Below are 18,679 nucleotides of genomic sequence, written 5' to 3' on the forward strand. Positions count from 1 at the left end.
TTTGAAGTTTTCCATCAGTTGCAGACAAGACCTTACCAACGAAATGGTATGATCTTTCATTGGATGGGGGGCTGGGGTGCTTATCACCTTTTTTTTTCTTTTTAAATTAGTTTTTAATAGCAGCATTTGTTTAAGGAGGGAAAAAAATGCATGGTGGTGAGTTCTGGAATGTACATTAATCTTGTTAATGACACCACACTGCATGGTTGGCAAAACAGGACTTCGAATCAACCTGTTTTTTTTTTTTTTTTTTTTTTTTTTTGTGGTAGCAATACTTGAGAAATAACGGCCAGGGAAACAGAGACACATGAAGAGTGCATGAAGATGGGAGACAGGAATTTCCTATGATTTTATGTTGTTCTTAATTAGGAAGCGTATTGGCAGCAAATGCTAACGTGTTAGGATGTTTAGTTGGAGCCAAATAAATGTTTTCTATTACAACTCCGAGTCCCACGCCTAGTCAGAACCCATTCAGTTCTAGCTCATGGTTTATAAAATTCCTTTAGAAGTCACCTCGGGAAGCAGTTTTCCGTTGGTTCACAGGGCAAAGCCACTTTTCACCGCATGTTTTCCTAAAGGGTCATCGTCAACTCAGGACGCAAGTCAAAGATTGAAGGGCGATGACCTCTGCTCTTGGAACCACTCTGCTTGTGGTAACGAGTAGCCCTTAATAATCGCACTCAGTTTGACCCGAGGGTTGGGACTGGGTGTCAAGGCACCCAAGCAACATCCTCTCAGTGATGTTTATTTTTGTCTTGGTGGAGGAGGAGAGAAGGGATGAAAATGGAATGTGTATCAGAAAAAGATGGTGAGATAGGGTAGCTACATTAGAGAAACATTTACTTATACGACAAGGAACCATGTACAGGGAATGTTCATTAAAAGCATTGTTTGCAGCAGTAAAACCTTGGAAACAATCTAAATATCTATCACAAGGGAATGAATAGATATACTGTGGTATGGATTACTCCAGAGCAGTAAAAAGAATGAGTCAAAATTCTGCAGTGAGGCCAACTCTCAACAGTGTATTAGGGGATTACATAGGGGATAGAATCAACATATACACACCACTATATAAAAATTGATAACCAACAAGGACAGGAAACTATACTCAATATTTTGTAATAAGCTATAAGGGAAAAGAATCTGGAAAAGCATATATATATATACATATATATGTATGTGTGTATAAGTGAATCGCTATGCTATACACCTGAAACTAACAGGACACTGAATCCACTATGTTGCTGCTGCTGCTGCTGCTACTTAAGCTCTTCAGTCATTCTGTTTGACCCTATGGATTACAGCTTGCCAGGCTCCTCTATCCTTGGGATTCTCTAGGCAAGAGTCCTAGAGTGGACCCCGCTCCCCTGGGGGATCTTCTGAATCCATGTATACACCGAGATTTTCTGTAGTGTAGGTGGATTCTTTACTATCTGAGCCACCAGGGAAGCCCAAGAATACTGGAGTGGGTAGCCTATCCCTTCTCCAGGGCATCTTCCCAACCCAGGAACTGAACTGGGGTCTCCTGCATTACAGGAGGATTTTTTACCAGCTGAGCTACCAGGGAAGCCCACTACTACTGTATATAAAAGATAAATTCTTATATATAAAAGAGATATAAATTCTATATATAAAAGAGACAAATTCTTTACCATTGAGTCACCAGGAAATCCCATGAATCCATAATACTTCACTTAAAAAAATGCTAGGTGAAATAAGCATGTTTCAGAACATTCTATGCATTAAAAACCCAATAAGGCAACAGTGTATGTTGCATGGGCTCATATAAATGTATGTAAGAATATCCTGACCTTCTCTGGTGGCTCAGATGGTAAAGAATCTTCTTGCAGAACAGGAAACCCTGGTTCAATCCCTGGGTCAGGAGGATCCCCTGGAGAAGGGAATGACTACCCACTCCAGTATTCTTCCTAGGAGAACTCTTTGGACAGAGGAGCCAGGCGGGCTACAGTCCATGTAGTCACAAAGAGTTGGATGTGACTGAGTGACTTTGAAAGAGAGAGAGAGAGAAGAATATACCATTAAATTCTGGAGGGTATGCATTCAGAGTAATTCTATCTCAGAGAAGCTGGAAAAGGAACCAAGACTGCTAATAAAATCAAAGAAAATCTCTTCTCTTCCCTAGCATACATTTTTTAAAAATAAAGCATTCATGTCCTATTCCTAAAGTTAAAATTTAATTGAAAAGGGAAAGAGTGAATGATTATGAAGCTGTTTTCTAAAATTGAATATCAAAGCATTTTCTCTGCATTTGGATCTTCTACTATAAGCTGGCTGTACAACCTCTGTGGGGCCTGTAGGGGTAATTTGTACACAGATAATTCTATCTGGGTCTTAGAAATCGTAAAAAAAAAAAAAAAAGATTCTCTCTAAGTGGCTTTTTTTGCTGCCAGGTCTGAGTAATTTTATACACTTTCATATACATAGCTGAAATGACACAGGAACTCCAGAGTACCTGCCTTTAGGTTGCAAATCTCCCTCATTTTTTTAATGTCAATGAATTTTGTGTCAATGAAATTCAGGTTCTAAGGCAATCCTAAGATTTTTACTCACTAAGCTGTAAATGCGTTGCCTGGAACTCTTCAGCATTTTCTCACATGACTTTACATAGCTAGTTCCTCTTTCTGGAACATTCTTTCCTTCAATTCTTTTTTTTTTTTTTTGCTCTAGAAAGTAAATTTTATTAACTCAAAAAGAAAAAAAAAACAATATTTCCTTGTATTTAATCAAAATAGAAATGCATCTGACTGCAACTGTGTTATTTTCCTTAAAAATGAAGGAAACAAAAAATTGTGGTTATTCACAAGCAGCATTATTTGCGATTTTAACTTCGTCCTCCAATTTTTGCACAGCCTATTTCCTCACCCCGTTCGGTTTTTTCTTACTTGTTCCTGCTCTGCTTTCTCTGGTCTGTCTGTTAGTCCTTCTCGCCTGTTTGTAATTATTTACTTATCTTTGCTCATTTATTTATTTTCTCTCCCCTCCTCTAGCACGTGCATTTCAAGAGAGAAGGGAATTCACTGTGCTTTCGTTGTTATGTCTTAGTGTCAAGAACAGTGTCAGGAACATAGGAGGTGTTCAATCAATATTTGTCCATTGATGAACAGGCCCGTGATGGGGTTCTTGTTACTTGTCATTCATTCATGTGTGACGGTTTCCAAGCTTTGGAAATTATTAAATCACTTTTCTGCATTTTATGTTTAAAACTCCCTTTATTCGTAACAAGATTCAGTTTAAACTGCTCCTCTTTTTCTTTATAAACAATCCCACACAGGATATGGGTGAAAAAAAAAAAGAACCAAAAAAGACAGGATGTACAAAATAGCGTTCTTTTTCTGAAAAGAGATTGTTTTCCCCCACAGTCTTAAATGAAAATCTTTTAACCAATATATCAGATCTTTCATAAACCATGAAATGAAATGACTGGCTATCAAAACTAATTTTGAGAAGAAAAACTGTCATCTCCAAAGCAGTAAAATGTCCATAAAACTCTGTAAACTAATTACTAGGTTAAGTAAAATCATTGAAATGTATCAGGACCTTCAAATGTCTTCAGGGCAGACATAATACAGTAATTCTCGAATAGTCAATCAGAGAATTTACAGCAATGGGCAGGATTAAGTCAGTGTAATAGTCTTAGTTTTGGTCCTGAGACATAAAAAAGAGTATTGTTGGCAGATGACACACACGGAAGAGGTGTCTGTTAGTGCGGCATGATGTGAGCTGTTCTTTGACGTCTGTGGGTCCTGAGCTCAGTGGAATTTAAATGGAGATTTAAGTACTCATTTAAGTACTCAGAAAAAATGTACTCATTTTTTTTCTGCTCAGATGCTAAATGATACATGCCTTTAAATCTATCTGAATATTTCTTTTCACTCCTCCTCATCAAAAGAAGTAGAAAGGTTTTTCTATGTGGTGCTTTTTACTTTAGACTAATAGATGCCCTTATGTATTTTACATTTTTGCATGTGGGTAACAATTAAAATAGTTTCCCTGGTGACTCAGTGGTAAAGAATCCACCTGCAAAGCAGGAGACATGGTTTCAATCCCTGTGTTGGGAAGCTCCTGTGGAGATGGAAATGGCAACCCACTCTGGTATTCTTGCTTGGAAAATTCTGTGGACAGAGGAGCCTGGTGGGTTACAGTCCATAGCGTCGTAAAGAGCTGGATACAAGCGATGCAACTTAGCACGCTCGCACATGCACTTGTATATTGCGTTTTTGCATGTGGGTAACAATTAAGATGGGCCTTCCCGGTAGCTCAGTCGTAAAGAACTCACCTGGAATGCAGGAGACGTGGGTTTAAACCCTGGATCAGGAAAATCCCCTGGAGAAGGAAATGGCAACCCACTCTAGTATTCTTGCTTGAGAGGAGCCTGGCAGGCTACAGTCCATGAGGGTCACAAAGAGTTTGACACCACTAAGGGACTAAACAACAACAACAATTAACATATGGGCAAAATCCACCAGATACACAGTGGAAGTCCTCGTGTTCCTTTGCTTTAGCAAAAAATTCTGTTTTAGTATGATATGTTGATAATCCAGAGAAAGTCACTAGGATTTGATAAACTCATTGGAATATTGAATATTTATTTTATTAGGTAACTTTATATAAATTTGTATTTATATATGCTGTATAAATATATATTTAAATGTATAAATCACATACAAGTTTATACTTAATATAGACTTAAATTATATAGTAAATATATTAATACAACTATATATATAATTTGTATTAATTTAAATGTATATCTACATTGGCGAAATTGTTTGGGGAAACCCAAAAGCTAATCTTATACTCAGCATAGAATATCATGAATCTAGATTATAATTGACTGTTTACATGTATGTCTTTCTAATACTCCTTGAAGATAAGAACCTCTACCTTACTTGCTTTATTCCCCAGTGTTCAGGGTTTGGAATGAATGAATAACCCTTAACATAAGCCTGTCTGGGATTTCCTTCACATCATCTTTTCCTAGAGGTATGACTCAAAGATAGAAATTTGTCCAGGGTACTGCTGGTCCTCAGAAATATTCCTTATACTCTGTCATAGTGATTTCTACCCTGGCTCAAGGCAGGGATTCTTGAAAGAAGAGTGGTAGGAGGCAGATCTCTTAAAAGTGATGAGGATCAGACCACAAGCTCAGAAGATGGCAAATGGGGAGTAAAACTGGGAACACGCACTCCACTTACCCACATGGCTTGCACATTAGAAGCTCGCACCCTCCCCCGCCCCAATTAAAGTGGAGGGAAATCTTCGTGGTGGATGGGTTCTTTCCTCTGTGTCTGAATCTGCCATTGCCTGGCTGGCCTGCATGTCCCTTTGGAATTGATAATGAGGTTCAAGAGAGAGGTATAGCCCTCACTAAGCATGTCACCCCTATTTAGCACCTTTTCCAGGATGGCAGCTACTATTGTTTTATTATGTCCCCGATCAGCTGTCACTATTCATAAAGTAATCACTGCCATTAACACGTCATGCCTCAAGCCATCTGCTGCTGCATGGCACACACTGAGCTGTGGGTTGCAAGCTAAGCAGGTGTCACCTCAGAATGACAGTACCATAGGAAAGGTGGGAGGTCGTCATTGTGAAAGAGGATATGTCGTGTCAAATAATTCAATTTGTTGATGTACTATAGTGCAGTGGGCAATGATGTTTCTTGCTCACCTGACATAAGTTTAAAAGAAAAAAAATCTTATTTGAGATACTTAACTTTCTATATCGGTAAGTTACAGGGACAAAATGTCATGGAAATTCTTGACGACAGTAGCAATTTGACTGTGAATGGATTGCTGCACTAAATTTGCAGTCAGATGGAAAATTTTCATGAACAAATTTCTGAGCCATCAAATCTTCATCTGACAAGCATTTATTGAGCACTTACTATGTGAACTGACATATGGCTGGCACAGCCAAAATGTAAAATCCCTACTTAAAAAGAAAATCACCAACTAATGTACACAGTGGACATCCATTCTCTGCTGAATGCCTGACCCTTGGTCTGTCCTTAATGCTTATCTTGATTTTGGACAGTTTTTAATTTCTTTCTACTTTCCATTTTGATTGGATGTCCTGTGTTGTGTTGGAAAATGAGTTTGCAGTGGAAAAATATAATGGTTTAATTGGTGGTTGAAGAGATTTTTCAAGGGAAAATTTGGTTTTACCTTGAGAATCTAACCTCTGTGTGGGTATATTATTTGATTGCAAAGCAATTAAGGAAAGTTATGTAATCCTGAACTCTACAGAAAGCAAAGATGTTCATATTCTATGCTAGGATTTCCCATTAGTTTTGAAACCAACTTTCTTTTGAGAAACCATAAAGATCTCAAGCTCTCTCCTCTGAAGATTGGTAGGGCCATCTGTTGTAATCAGAAAGATACAATCAAGCTTTATGGGCTTCCCTAAAAGCTCAGTTGGTAAAGAATCTGCCTGCAATGCAGGAGACCCCAGTTTGATTCCTGGGTCAGGAAGATCCACTGGAAAAGGGATAGGCTACCCACTCCAATATGCTTGGGTTCACCTTGTGTCTCAGCTGGAAAAGAATCTGCCTGCAGTGCAGGAGACCAGGGTTCAATACCTGGGTTGGGAAGATCCCCTGGAGAATGGAAAAGCTACCCACTGCAGTATTCTGGCCTGGAGAATTCCAGGGTTGCAAACAGTAGGACACGACTGAGCAACTTTCACTTCAAGTTTTGTTTTTGTAGTTTATATTAGGAACAATGGTTTCTATTTTCTTTGCAACATCTATAATTATGATATATATTACATATACTTTTTAAGGGTCCTCCTTTCTCATTGATGATTATGGTGTGCACCAGTTTTCATCCTTCCCCAATCCCTCGTTATGCCCTGAGAACTGAGAATCATGGGTTTAGGTTTCTAACAGGAAACAGAATATGCATCATTGTAGATCAGTCACTTTATTGCTTAACTGAGAACAAGAAATGTGGCCACTTTAACTTCAAGGATAAAACCAGGAATCTGAAAGTTATACCTTCATGATATTAGTGAAGTATTAGAATAAAACAAGCATATTTCTTCTAATGATTGATGGCCCTTTCTAAGAAGACTAAGTATAAATCAGTGAATACTGGTTATATTATTATTTGCCAGGAGTAGGCATTCTGATGGAGTTGAAGTTCACTGTTTTATATAGATTTAATAATTTTAATAAAAAGTTAATATTTGATATTTAGGTTGCATCAAAATGCTGTAGCTCAAATTGCTTTATCAGCTTGGCTCCTCAAAATATCACATGTCTGTACTGGGCTCATGAAAAAAACAAAGACTGGGCTTCCTGAGTCTTGCCTCTAAGGCCCTTACAGTCCATTTATGATTTTTCCACATTTGTTTTTGTTGTCCAGTTGGTAAGTTGTGTCTGACTCTTTTTAAGAAAATAATTGTGTTTATTTGGACTCTGTGGGGTCTTCCTTGCTGCGTGGGCCTTTCTCTTGCTGCAGTGAGTGGGGACTACACTCTAGTTGTGGTTTATGGGCTTCTCATTGTTGTGGCTTCTCTTGCTGTGGAGCATGGGCTCCAGGGCACATAGGTTTCAGTAGCTACTGTTCGTGGGCTCAGCAATCACGGCTCCTGGCCTCTAGAGCACAGGCTCAATATTTGGGGCATATGGGCTTAGCTGCTCCATGGGATGTGGGATCTTCTTGGATGATTGAACCCATGTCTCTTGCATTGGCAGGTGGATTGTTCACCCCTGAACCATCTAGGAAGTTCCATGTCCAACTTCTTGGGACCCCATGAACTACACCACATCAGTCTTTCCTGTCCTTCACTATTTAGTGGCGTTTGCTCAAATTCATGTCTACTGAGTCAGTGATACCATCCAACTATCTCATCCTCTGTCACCCTTCTCCTCTTGCCCTCAATCTTTCCAAGCATCAAGGTCTTTTCCAATCAGTCAGCTCTTTGCATCAGGTGGCCAAGGTATTGGAGCTTCAGCTGCCCTAGGTCCTTCCAATGAATATTCAGGGTTGATTTCCTTTAGAATTGACTGGTTTGATCTCCTTGCTGTCCAAGGGACTCTCAAGAGTCTTCTCCAGCACCACAATTTGAGGCATTAATTCTTCAGAGCTCAGCTTTCTTCATGGTCCAGTTCTCACATCCATATATGACGGCTGGAAAAACCATAGCTTTGACTAGATGGACCTTGTCAGCAAAGTGATGTCTCTGCTTTTTAGTACGCAATGGCTAGTAGACATTTTGCTGCTGAATATTCTGCCACTTCTTTTAAAATAATATTTTTGTTGAAAACTTAGTAAGACACTGTGGACTTAGAATCAGATCAGAGAATATTTTATCATATCTTCCTGCCAAAAGGTTTTAATTCATCCCAGAAGCAGAATAGGGCTTGCCAGAGGTTTGGTGGTTGTGGAGGTAAAATAGATCCCTGGAAAAATGTTCTTTTGAAGCAAGTGTCTATATTCATGTTTTATACATCAGAATTGTGCTCCCACTGCTGGATAAGCAGGAAGGCAATGGAGTCAAAAACATCAGTAGGCTGTGAACCACTGAGGTTGAAGGCCCTCCTTGATAAATGAATATATATATTTTTTCAAAAAGAAGATATATGTATTTGCATATGTATTCACATATGTATATATATTTATATATGTAACCATACATATGTATTTGTATATATACACATGTATCTGTACAAATATCCATATAGTATATGAATATATACATATATACAAATACATATGCAAATATATGCAACTTCTTGGTAAAGTCTTCAGGATAAAAACTGAAAAGTTTCTAGTCACTTTACTGTTTGATAGCTATCATGATGAGTCACTATTGCTGGTGTTCAGCCACTGTTGTGTCCAGCCCTTTGCGACCCCATGGACTGTAGCACACCAGGCTTCCCTGTCCTTCACTATCTTCTGGAGTTTACTCAAACTCATGTCCATGGAGTCCATGATGCCATCCAACCATCTCATCCTCTGTCATCTCCTTCTCCACCTTCCCTCAATCTTTCCCAGCATCAGGGTCTTTTCCAATGGGTCGGCTCTTTGCATCAGGAAGGAGGCCAAAGCACTGGAGCAGCAATCTGTGTCCCATCTTTTGTCCTCTTATGTTCTAAGTGACCAACTTTTGGCTCCTAAGAGCCTTCTATACCCTTCCAATATTTTTCTTCTTTTCTTTAGTTTAGTCACAGTCTAATTGATAGACTGATAAAATAAATGTGCAAACACAGGAGAAAAAGCCACAGATCTACAAATGATGGGTCCCAGACTCCTAGAAAGTGTTTTCTCATTGAACACATATTTATTAAGCATATGTGTGATGCCAGCCCTGTTTTAGATACCATATTCAGTGATAATCAAAGAAATTATTGAGAAAAATATGTATTCTCTCTGATATTGTTGGACTTTCAGAAACTAAATTAATGGACTAATGACATTCATTCAAACTTTAAAGTGATTTTATATATGATCTTTCTGAAAACTTCTAATGGATTTCTTTAAGATAAAAAGAATAAAATTATTAAAAACAATACAGGTATATATTTTTAGAAAAGAGTTCTTCCTATGGGAAAGCAGGCTGATTTAAATCCCTCAGTGATCAAAGTGTTAAAAGTAATTTGCTTTGAATGGAGTCATCTATAAAACATATCCATATGAAAAAAACCTGTGAACGTGTAAAGGCAAAAAAAAATCATAAAACTATTGAAACAATGTATTTTCTTTATACCAACTCTATCCATTAATTTTTTACAGTTTTCTATCATGTAACATTACCTTTCATAAAAAATGATATTTTAAAATGAGGGGCTGGTAAAAGAAACAACGGGTAGCTAACGGAAGAAGGATTCCAAAGCTGTGCTCTCCTGGATGAGAGAGAAAGGAAAACAAAATTCATCTGGGGGTCTCTCCGAGTCAGAGGTTGTGGTTCATAGCCTTTAGAGGGTGAGCAATGTTCAGAGCCAAGGATTTTTATATCTTTATTTTCACTATTTGTTTCTTTTCTCTGTAGAAATCAAGCGCAAAGTATTTGAAATAATGAAACTCCCTTCAATATAGTACTCTATAAGCAGAGTCATGAATTTTACACATTTAGAAAATATTTTTGAAAATTTGCCATGGATTGTCGGATGGTTGTGGAATAAATTCAATATGACGATGTTCTTGCAGCCTGCTGCAGTAGGAGACACGTGGCTTACCGCTGAGATCGATCTGAGTTCTAATCTGAATTCTGCCACACACTTGCAAGTGTGCAAGTTACTCGACCTCCATATGACTAGTTTTCTTCACCTCCACAGCTGAGATTACTTTTCTAGCAAGTAGGATATGATGGTTACCTTCCATCATTGCCGTCCTTGATTCTGATCATCTTTCTAACGAGGAAAGGACGGCTTACTCATAACTAGAGGTCATAACAGTATTATGGCAAGAACCACCCCCCTTCCCCACCAAGATGTTTGATACCCTTTAGTATTAACTGTCAGTTTGGTAAAAATGTACATGCTTGCAATTCCTAAGGAAAGCAAAATCCAATGTTTGCATTCTTGTACTTATGCTAGGATGAGAATCCATGCTGTAGTCTCATTTTCAGAAAGGGAATCATCTGGGGTAGGAATGCTTTATTTCTGCATTTATTCAACAAACGCTGAACACCTGTCAGATGTCTGGCCCCAGTGCTAGGCATTTAGAAGATAAGGATAAACAAGATACGATCCCTAACTTCAAGGAGCTGGAGTCCAGGGGGAAGACCACACACGGAGGATCGTATGCAGTAAATGCAGGGGCGGAGTGCCCCTAGAAGTACTGAGGGGACACCTAACTGGCAAATGTGGGTGGAAAGTGACAGGGCAGGACTCAGGGAGGGTGGCAGCCTGGCCCTGAAGCCTCCAAGCATGAGCTGGAGTTATCTAGGTGGACCAGCTGGGTGAGATTGGAGTGGGTGAAGGACCCTCCAGGTGGAAGGTCAGGAAAGTCAACATCAGAAAGAGAATAACACATGAAGTGGGGAGAGTGTGGAAGGAAATACCATCTAAGGTACCCAGCGCTAGATGTTGGGGATAATGAGATGATGCTATCACAGAGACAAACGAAGTCAGATTGTGGAAGTTTTATTTTTCAAGTCAAGTTGCTTCAGCTTCATGCAATGGACCTTATGAAGGCCTGGGCAGAACTGAAAGGCGTCTGCCCAAATCTGTGGGGAGAACAGCATTCAAGGTGAGAAAGCCCATGAGGAAATGTGCTGTGGTCTGTGGTCCAGAGACAGGCTGAAATGACTTGGGCCAGCTCAAGGGGGTGGGAGGCAGAACAGTGGGAATTGCTGGGGTTTGGGTGCATGGGAGAGGGGAGTGGGGAGGGGAGAGGAGTGCAGAGTCTTGGATGATGCCCAGCTCTGAAGCTTTGGTACCCAAGGTGGTGCTGTCATCCCAACACAGACAAAAAGGACATTGGCCATTCAATCTTAGGCATTCAATGAAATAGGGTACCAAAAAAAAGTGTGTCCTTAAGAAATAAGCCATGACTGTGGGTTTTTGAATAAACAAGTGATATTTTATTGGTGTTAGCTGTTAGCTGCATTTACAGCTTCTTCTGGTACATGGGGAAGGCTTGTCATGGGGGAATCATGGCAAAGGTTAAAATGGAGCTCAGCTTTAGCTCTCCTCCTCTGTAGCTCTGGGACAGTAGGCATGCCGTTTTAGCTGTCTGTACTCCTTGTTCCTCACTGATAAAACGAGTAGATTTGACAAATAATTTTTAAGTTAAAAAAAGTGATTCTAGTTTGATTATTTAGAGATCACATAAAGTGGCATCCCCATTCGTACAGCCTCACTTGTACAAAGGATCATGGCTCAGATGGTAAAGAATCTGCCTGCAATGCAGGAGACCTGGGTTCAATCCCTGGGTTGGGACGATCCCCTGGAGAAGGGAATGGCTACCCACTCCAGTATTCTTGCCTGGAGAATTCCATAGACAGAGGAGCCTGGCGGGCTACAGTTCACGAGGTTGCAAACAGTCGGACACGACTGAGTAACTAACACTTTGACTTTAATATGTAATGCCATAAAGGGTTTTTTCCTTAACTCTCAATGATATCCTTAGCACCATCTTGACAGGAATTGCTTGCAACTCTTATAGTCTGTGAACAACCCCCAAAGCATTTACTTTCCCAGTGTCTGAATGCTCTTAACCAGAACTCGCCTTAGTGAAGCATAAACTCTCACTCACAAAGCTTCAATTCCCAGCCCTAGGCAAACTGCTCAATCCAAATAGTGGGCCACTTCTGGAGCAGTCGGTTCTAATATGGAAAGAGTGCATTATAAATAAAACAATGTGTTTTTGAAATTAGCACACATACCAAAAAAGGTATTTACTTAGTATGGCTTATTGGCTTTCAATGTGCCATTAAACTCAACTTAGTGAATATTTTGGATTACTAAGACATGCACAGTACATCCTGAAATAGTCATTTGACCTGTAAATACAACAGGACTAGGCAATCTCTCGTTGAACTCTACCCTCCATTTTTTGCTAAGTAATTTTCTTAGCTCACCTTAGAGTAAAGGAGTACATTTTCCCAGGGTTTATGAGTGCTTGCTCTGTTCCGAAACTCAAGGAATAACGGAGAAGTGCATTAGTCTGTTAAGTGGTCTAAGAGAGGGGCATTCCACCTGGTTAAGATGTGCTAAACTTTCTTAACAGAGGCACAAACAAAGCACAAAGGGCCCAAGAATATTAACGGAAAATGAAAAATGTCTACAGGATACAGTGACTGCTTTAGAGAAAAAAAACAATATAAAAACACCCTTCCCAGTTCACATCAAGTAAAGTTTGAGGCATTTTAATTTGACAAACTGGGCATTTGAATTGGGAGTCTGTCCAATTGTGATCTGTCATCAGGAGAAGCAGCATCAAATGGGTTAATAATTGCTGATTTTTTTTTTTTTAAACAAGCAGTTTTATTGCAGAAATGGGAGTTGAACTGGAACATTCACAATCAGAATGAAAGGGTGGGCAAGCAGATCTGGAAAACTCACTCTTGTATGTGAAAAGGGAAAGTTTTCACGGATTTTAGAGAGGCCAAAGGAAAAGGCTTATTTTATATTTGATAAGATAGTTTGATTTAGATCTTTAAGGACAAGTCACCAAACATTCAAAATCCATATATAATACTCAAGATAAATGGAACAATACTTCCATTTGATAATGGGAGAGGCAAACATTCATATTTGACAATACCTTATACAGAGTTTATAAGATATGTCTTTAGATGGTTTCACAAGAAGTCAATGTGTAATTTAATATATTGACTTCTATTTCTAAAGAATCATGTAGTTTACCTGGCTATCTTACAAGTTACTGCTGCACCTTAAACCATTACTGGAAAAGGGCACCAATCAACCAGTGTGTACCTTCTGACAGTTTCCAGATTTTTACCTGGAGACACCCAGGGGCTTCTCTGGTGGCTCAGATGGTAAAGAATCTGCCTGCAATGTGGGAGACCAGGGTTCTATCCCTGGGTCAGGAAGATCCCCTGGAAAAGGGAATGACAACTCACTCCAGTATTCTTGCCTGAAGAAGCCCATGGACATAGGAGCCTGGGGGGCTATAGTCCATGGGGTGCAAAGACTCTGAAATGACTCAGTGACTAATGTTTCACTTCACCCAGAAGCAGAGAATCATTTATGGGTGGCATGTTATAGGAGAAAGAGCACTGGACTTGGGAGTCAGAAGGCAGAATTTAAAGTTTCAGTTCTTTCACTTAAAAGAATATGTGGCCATAGAGAAATGGCTGATTCCAGCGGTTCTCAACCGTAGCCACACAGCAAAACGACTTGTCCAGCTTAAACACACATCCACGGGGACCACACTGCTGAAATTCTGATTCAATAGATCAGAGATTGGTCTCTGTACTGTTCAAAAGCAAATGAGGTCCATAATGACTGATATATCCATTGAACTACTGAACTTCAGGGTTCTCATTTGTAAAATACCAATAGGATTCCGAATCCATTGCATAGGATTATTGTGAAGATTAAATATTATGATATATTTCAGGTGCTATCAACATCATGCTTAGAAGTTCATTTTTTTGTCTTTCAGTGGCTCTTAGTTTCTTTGGGGTTCAGAGCTCCCCAAAGTAGATTTGACGGATGGGATTGCTCTGTGGGAAAGCTCTGCACCCACCAGTCATACTTGGCAGTGCCCAGGATGTTCCCTTCCAGACTGTTGGTGGGACTGTTGGCACACGAGTTTCTGAGAGGACCCAGGTAAGTGATCTGGCTGAATGTGTTGAACACAGTGTTTCTCACAGTAATTTAGCCACCAAATTCCTTTTCAAGTGACAATTATTGTTTATTGACTATCAGTCAAATATGCCTTGGAGATCGCTACTAAGATCTCTAACTTACATTCGAAAGTTCTATAACCTCCCTCAGGAGATTTACTGCGTGCTGTGGTCTAAGACCTAGCCTTTCGTGCTGTGGACTCAGTCAATAAGTTGTGTCTGGCTCTTTGAAATCCCATGGACTGCAGTCCACCAACCTCTCCTGTCCCTGGATTTTCCAGGCAAGAATACTAGAGTAGGTTGCCATTTCCTCCTCCAGGAGATCTTCCTGACCCAGGGATTGAACCTGTGTCTCATGTATCACTGTGCCACCTGGGAAGCCCCAGTTCCAAACAGTATCTGGTCTTTTCCTGGACTACTAGCTTAAAAAAACTTTTGTATTAGAAATGATTCTATTTAACTATTGTAGGTTTTACTTGAACTGCTTGAGTTTATGAACTCTAATGATTTAGAAAGAATTAAGCCACCAATTTAGATATACAATTAATAACTAAACCAGAGTAAAAGTTAAATGAAGTGAAAGTTCATAAACTTGTAATTATTAAATACAGAAGACATCTTCCTTTTCTGAGATTATACTTTACCCTTGAAACCAGTGGGATGAGATAAAATTAGAAGTTCACGTTATGATTAGAACTAAATTAATCCAATACTCAAAAATAAACTTGGTGGAAGTTTTATATAGGTGCATAAAAAATAAATAAAATTGATTTTGAAGGACAGCACTTTTCCCCTTAAGCCAATTTAAGAGCATTTAGGAAACAGAGTATAATTAAGTGGGTTTTGGCAACATCATTTGCCTGGTTGGTACTCTTAACCTAAGTGGAATATTTGGCTTCTAATATGTCCTCTGGGAATAGAAAACAAAAGGAGCAAAGTGTATCTCTGGTGGAGGTACATATATGGAAGAATTAACTACTTATTCAAGCATGAGGGCTTCTACTTAAGAATATACACCTACATGGATATATGGTCTTGGGATGGATGAATGTGTCAAGTTCACAGTCAGGTTGGCCGGAGTTTGAAGTAAGAATTTGCTCCAAAATACTACTTTAAAAAGTTTTTTTTTTTTTTTTTTTTTTTATGCAAGAATCTTGATCTTGCAGGTTTAGTATGAAACTCTCAGAACAGCTTTGCCTGTGAGCTTTCCGATATTTCTACTCTGGCCCTGGCCAGAAGTACTGTGAGAACACCCTTTCATTTGGTATTTGAGCCCTTATGCCTCTGTTCCTGGCTGCACACCAAAGGAGCAAACACAACTGAACATTTCAGAACCTCAAAATAGTAAACTAAAAATGATTTGCTCTGCTTTGGGTTCTAAAAATTATTGACCCCAAAGCCTTGCTCCAAACAATCCAGTTGATCCATATCTAATTAGGATTACTGGGTTTTAGAAACCACAGGCGAACTTTCTTTTTTGATTGATAACTGAAAACAAAAGATAATAATAATAATAATCAAAATTGATGTAAAGCAGGTATCCTGTCACTATAGCAGAGGCTAGATTTTATGAACATGTTTTATGTTCCAGTGTAAAGTAATTCAAAGAACAAAGGCATTGGAGTTTAGAGTAGGATATCTCGGTTTTGATGCTGACATCATCTGTTACTAGGTAAGGGAAGAAAGTACATTTCTGAGGCTCAGTTTCTTAGGGGTAAAATTAATAAGGATAATGAAAAATCATCACACCCATTTCGTTGGGTCATTATGAGGAGGAAAGTATTTTAAAAGTACTCCATGTCCATGCACTACCTTAAGAAAGGTAGTGCATCAGAGTTCCTGGAAGTTTGAATTTTACGATCAAACACACTTGAGCTCAAATCTCTACCCCTCTGCTCTTGAGCTCTTAATCTGTGCCAGTCAATAAGAATCTTGATTTTACCATCTGTGAAACGGGGATAGTGTTGTGGGGTGAAGTAAATTAGAGAAGGTACATAAAATTTTTGGCACATAGTTAATGCTAAAAAAACTGGTGGCTATTAATAAATGTGTGAAGTGATGATGGTGATTGTATATGCTCATAATTCCAGGAGCCAGTTCAAATACAGACATGTAAAGATCTGAACAGACCCTTGAGAACACTCTGAACTCTTCTTCCAGAAATTTACATAATCTACAGAATTTTTCTGGATGAGTGGGCACAGGAGGTGATGTCAGTTTGAATCTGGGGTAGCCCTATTGATGTAGCTTGCTTGGGCAGACCCAAAATATGGGTTGGGCTGAATGTAAGGACCTAGGGAAGGAAGGGGTAGATGCTTCTGGACTAATGCTGAATAGGAGGCAATGCTAATCTTGGCAATTTTTGAAATCTAATTTTCGCCAGTAAAGAGTAGGTGAAAAGGTGCGAATGTATGCCAAGGTCATAATAAAATCATTGTGGAATTAAAACTTTGAGCCCACAGTTTCTGAATTCAAAAATATTCCTTATTATTTCTAAAGGTTATTTTTTATATTAGGAATTCATGATATAATTCTTGTCTTAAAAACAAATATTCAAAATCAAAATCCGGCTAACCCAAAATATGACTGTAGCTTCTCTACCTGAAACTCCCTATACATATCACATGTAGGAAATTAGTAAATATTAGACTTGATTAAGTATTAACATGTCACATTCTTTATCCAACGAAGACACTGTGTTTTTAATCTACTCTGGGGAAATGGCTAGCCTGCTATCACATTAAGGTGTTGGTCACATGGCATTTTCTCTTTCTCTCTTCAGAGGCCAAATTCTTGAAAGGATATTCTCATGGACAATACTTCTACTTCATGGATTTTGAATCCATAGCTCTCTGTATTCCCAAGAACCTAAGCTCCGTTCCTCAAAGTCATTCTCATTTCCAAGGGCCACATCCAGTGAGAGTTTGTGAATAATTCTTCTTTGTCATTTTGCAACATTGACTGTCTTCTTGGAAACCTCCTCACTTGCCTTCTTCACTGTTTGTTTTCTTCCCAGTTCTGATGACTCCTTTTCCGTAGCCTTAAAGCAACTGCTCAGGATTCAGTTTTTTTCTTTTTTTTTTTTAATCATCCTCTCTTTGCCTGAGACTATCTCTAGGTAAACCCATCCATTCTTGCTACTCCAGTTATCTCCTGCTCCCCAAAGGCTGGGCCACTGCTGTTTTTCTGTTATGCTTGTAATCTTCACTGGGATTTCTTCAAACTCAGTTTATTCAATCAAAACAAATCAATTTACTCCGTGAACCAGCTATCCTATTCCTTTCTTTTAGTTTCAGTAATTTTGTTTGTACATGGGAATAAACTTCTCCTGATGTTCAAAACTCAAAATGTCAGTATTATCTTTGTCTCCGGACTCTCATTTGACCTCCAGATCCTAGGAAATCCCAAGTGTGGTTGTAAGTGCTGTCATTTTATCTCATGGTGCCTGTCACTTTTATAAGATGGATAGACTGATGCAAGGGTCTCTGTAGCATGCTCTGATACTCCTCTCGTGTTCTCAAGATAGGTGCTAGAACTCCATCCATTACTTCGGCATTCCAGGCACGAAGAAGGGTCACAGAACCAAAGGGCCTCTGACAACTGAGGGGAGCTTTCTTGAAGGCAGTACCCAACAATTTTTGCCCATGTCTACTGCATAGTGCGGAGAGACATGTGATCTACAAGGGAAGCAGAGAATTGTAGCTAAATCAGCTGGACACAGTGCTGCTCCAATAAATTAGAATTACTGTGAGTAAGGAAGAATGCAAAATGGTATTGAGTAGGTGATCAGGAAAAGGTTATTGCGTTAGTGGCTACAAACCTGTTCTTACTTCCCTTTGTTTTCTTAAAATACACCTCCACTGACTTTGGTGAAATGAAAGAGCCTAACACTCCTTATTCCTACCATCATCACCTGAGTCGACATCCTCATCGTGGTTTTTGCTTAGATCATTGCCGTGATGAATGGACTGAGTGTTAGTACTCCACCGCTGCTGTTTTTCCATGTTCATCATTTTCTTGTTATTCAATAAGAAAGTATTGATGACAGGCACTGTGGTGCATGCTACAGATGAATGAAATCTTGACCTTTGGCTTCAGTCACTCACAGTTCAGCTGGAGAGACCAACATGGCGCCAGTTGATTCTAACACAGCATCATCACTGACATAACAGAGACAGAGGCAAGGAACTGCAGAAACAGGGAAATCCATGACTGATTTAACCTGGAAGTGGCTGAGATTTAGCAGAGAAAGTGATGTTGAGAGCTGAGCTGTGGATTATTAGGGGATTCTCAGGACAACCCAGAGAGAAATAATAATACCTTTTCTGTTTTTGTAAACTACTAATCATCAATGAAAAACAAAGTGGTTATATATTTGACCTCGCTCTGA

The 18,679-nt window shown here is 39.2% G+C and overlaps 1 long non-coding RNA gene across 1 annotated transcript in view; it reads left to right on the forward strand.

Moving 5' to 3' along the window:
- LOC138423513 (uncharacterized) overlaps positions 1-18,679 on the forward strand; it is a 140,640-nt gene that overhangs the window by 62,918 nt on the left and 59,043 nt on the right. The window contains exon 2 of the long non-coding RNA XR_011250298.1: positions 14,106-14,272. This is a non-coding gene — a long non-coding RNA (uncharacterized lncRNA). The remainder of the gene's footprint in view (positions 1-14,105; positions 14,273-18,679) is intronic.

This window comes from Ovis canadensis, chromosome 18, assembly GCF_042477335.2.
Source record: "Ovis canadensis isolate MfBH-ARS-UI-01 breed Bighorn chromosome 18, ARS-UI_OviCan_v2, whole genome shotgun sequence".
Classification (NCBI taxonomy): domain Eukaryota; kingdom Metazoa; phylum Chordata; class Mammalia; order Artiodactyla; family Bovidae; genus Ovis; species Ovis canadensis.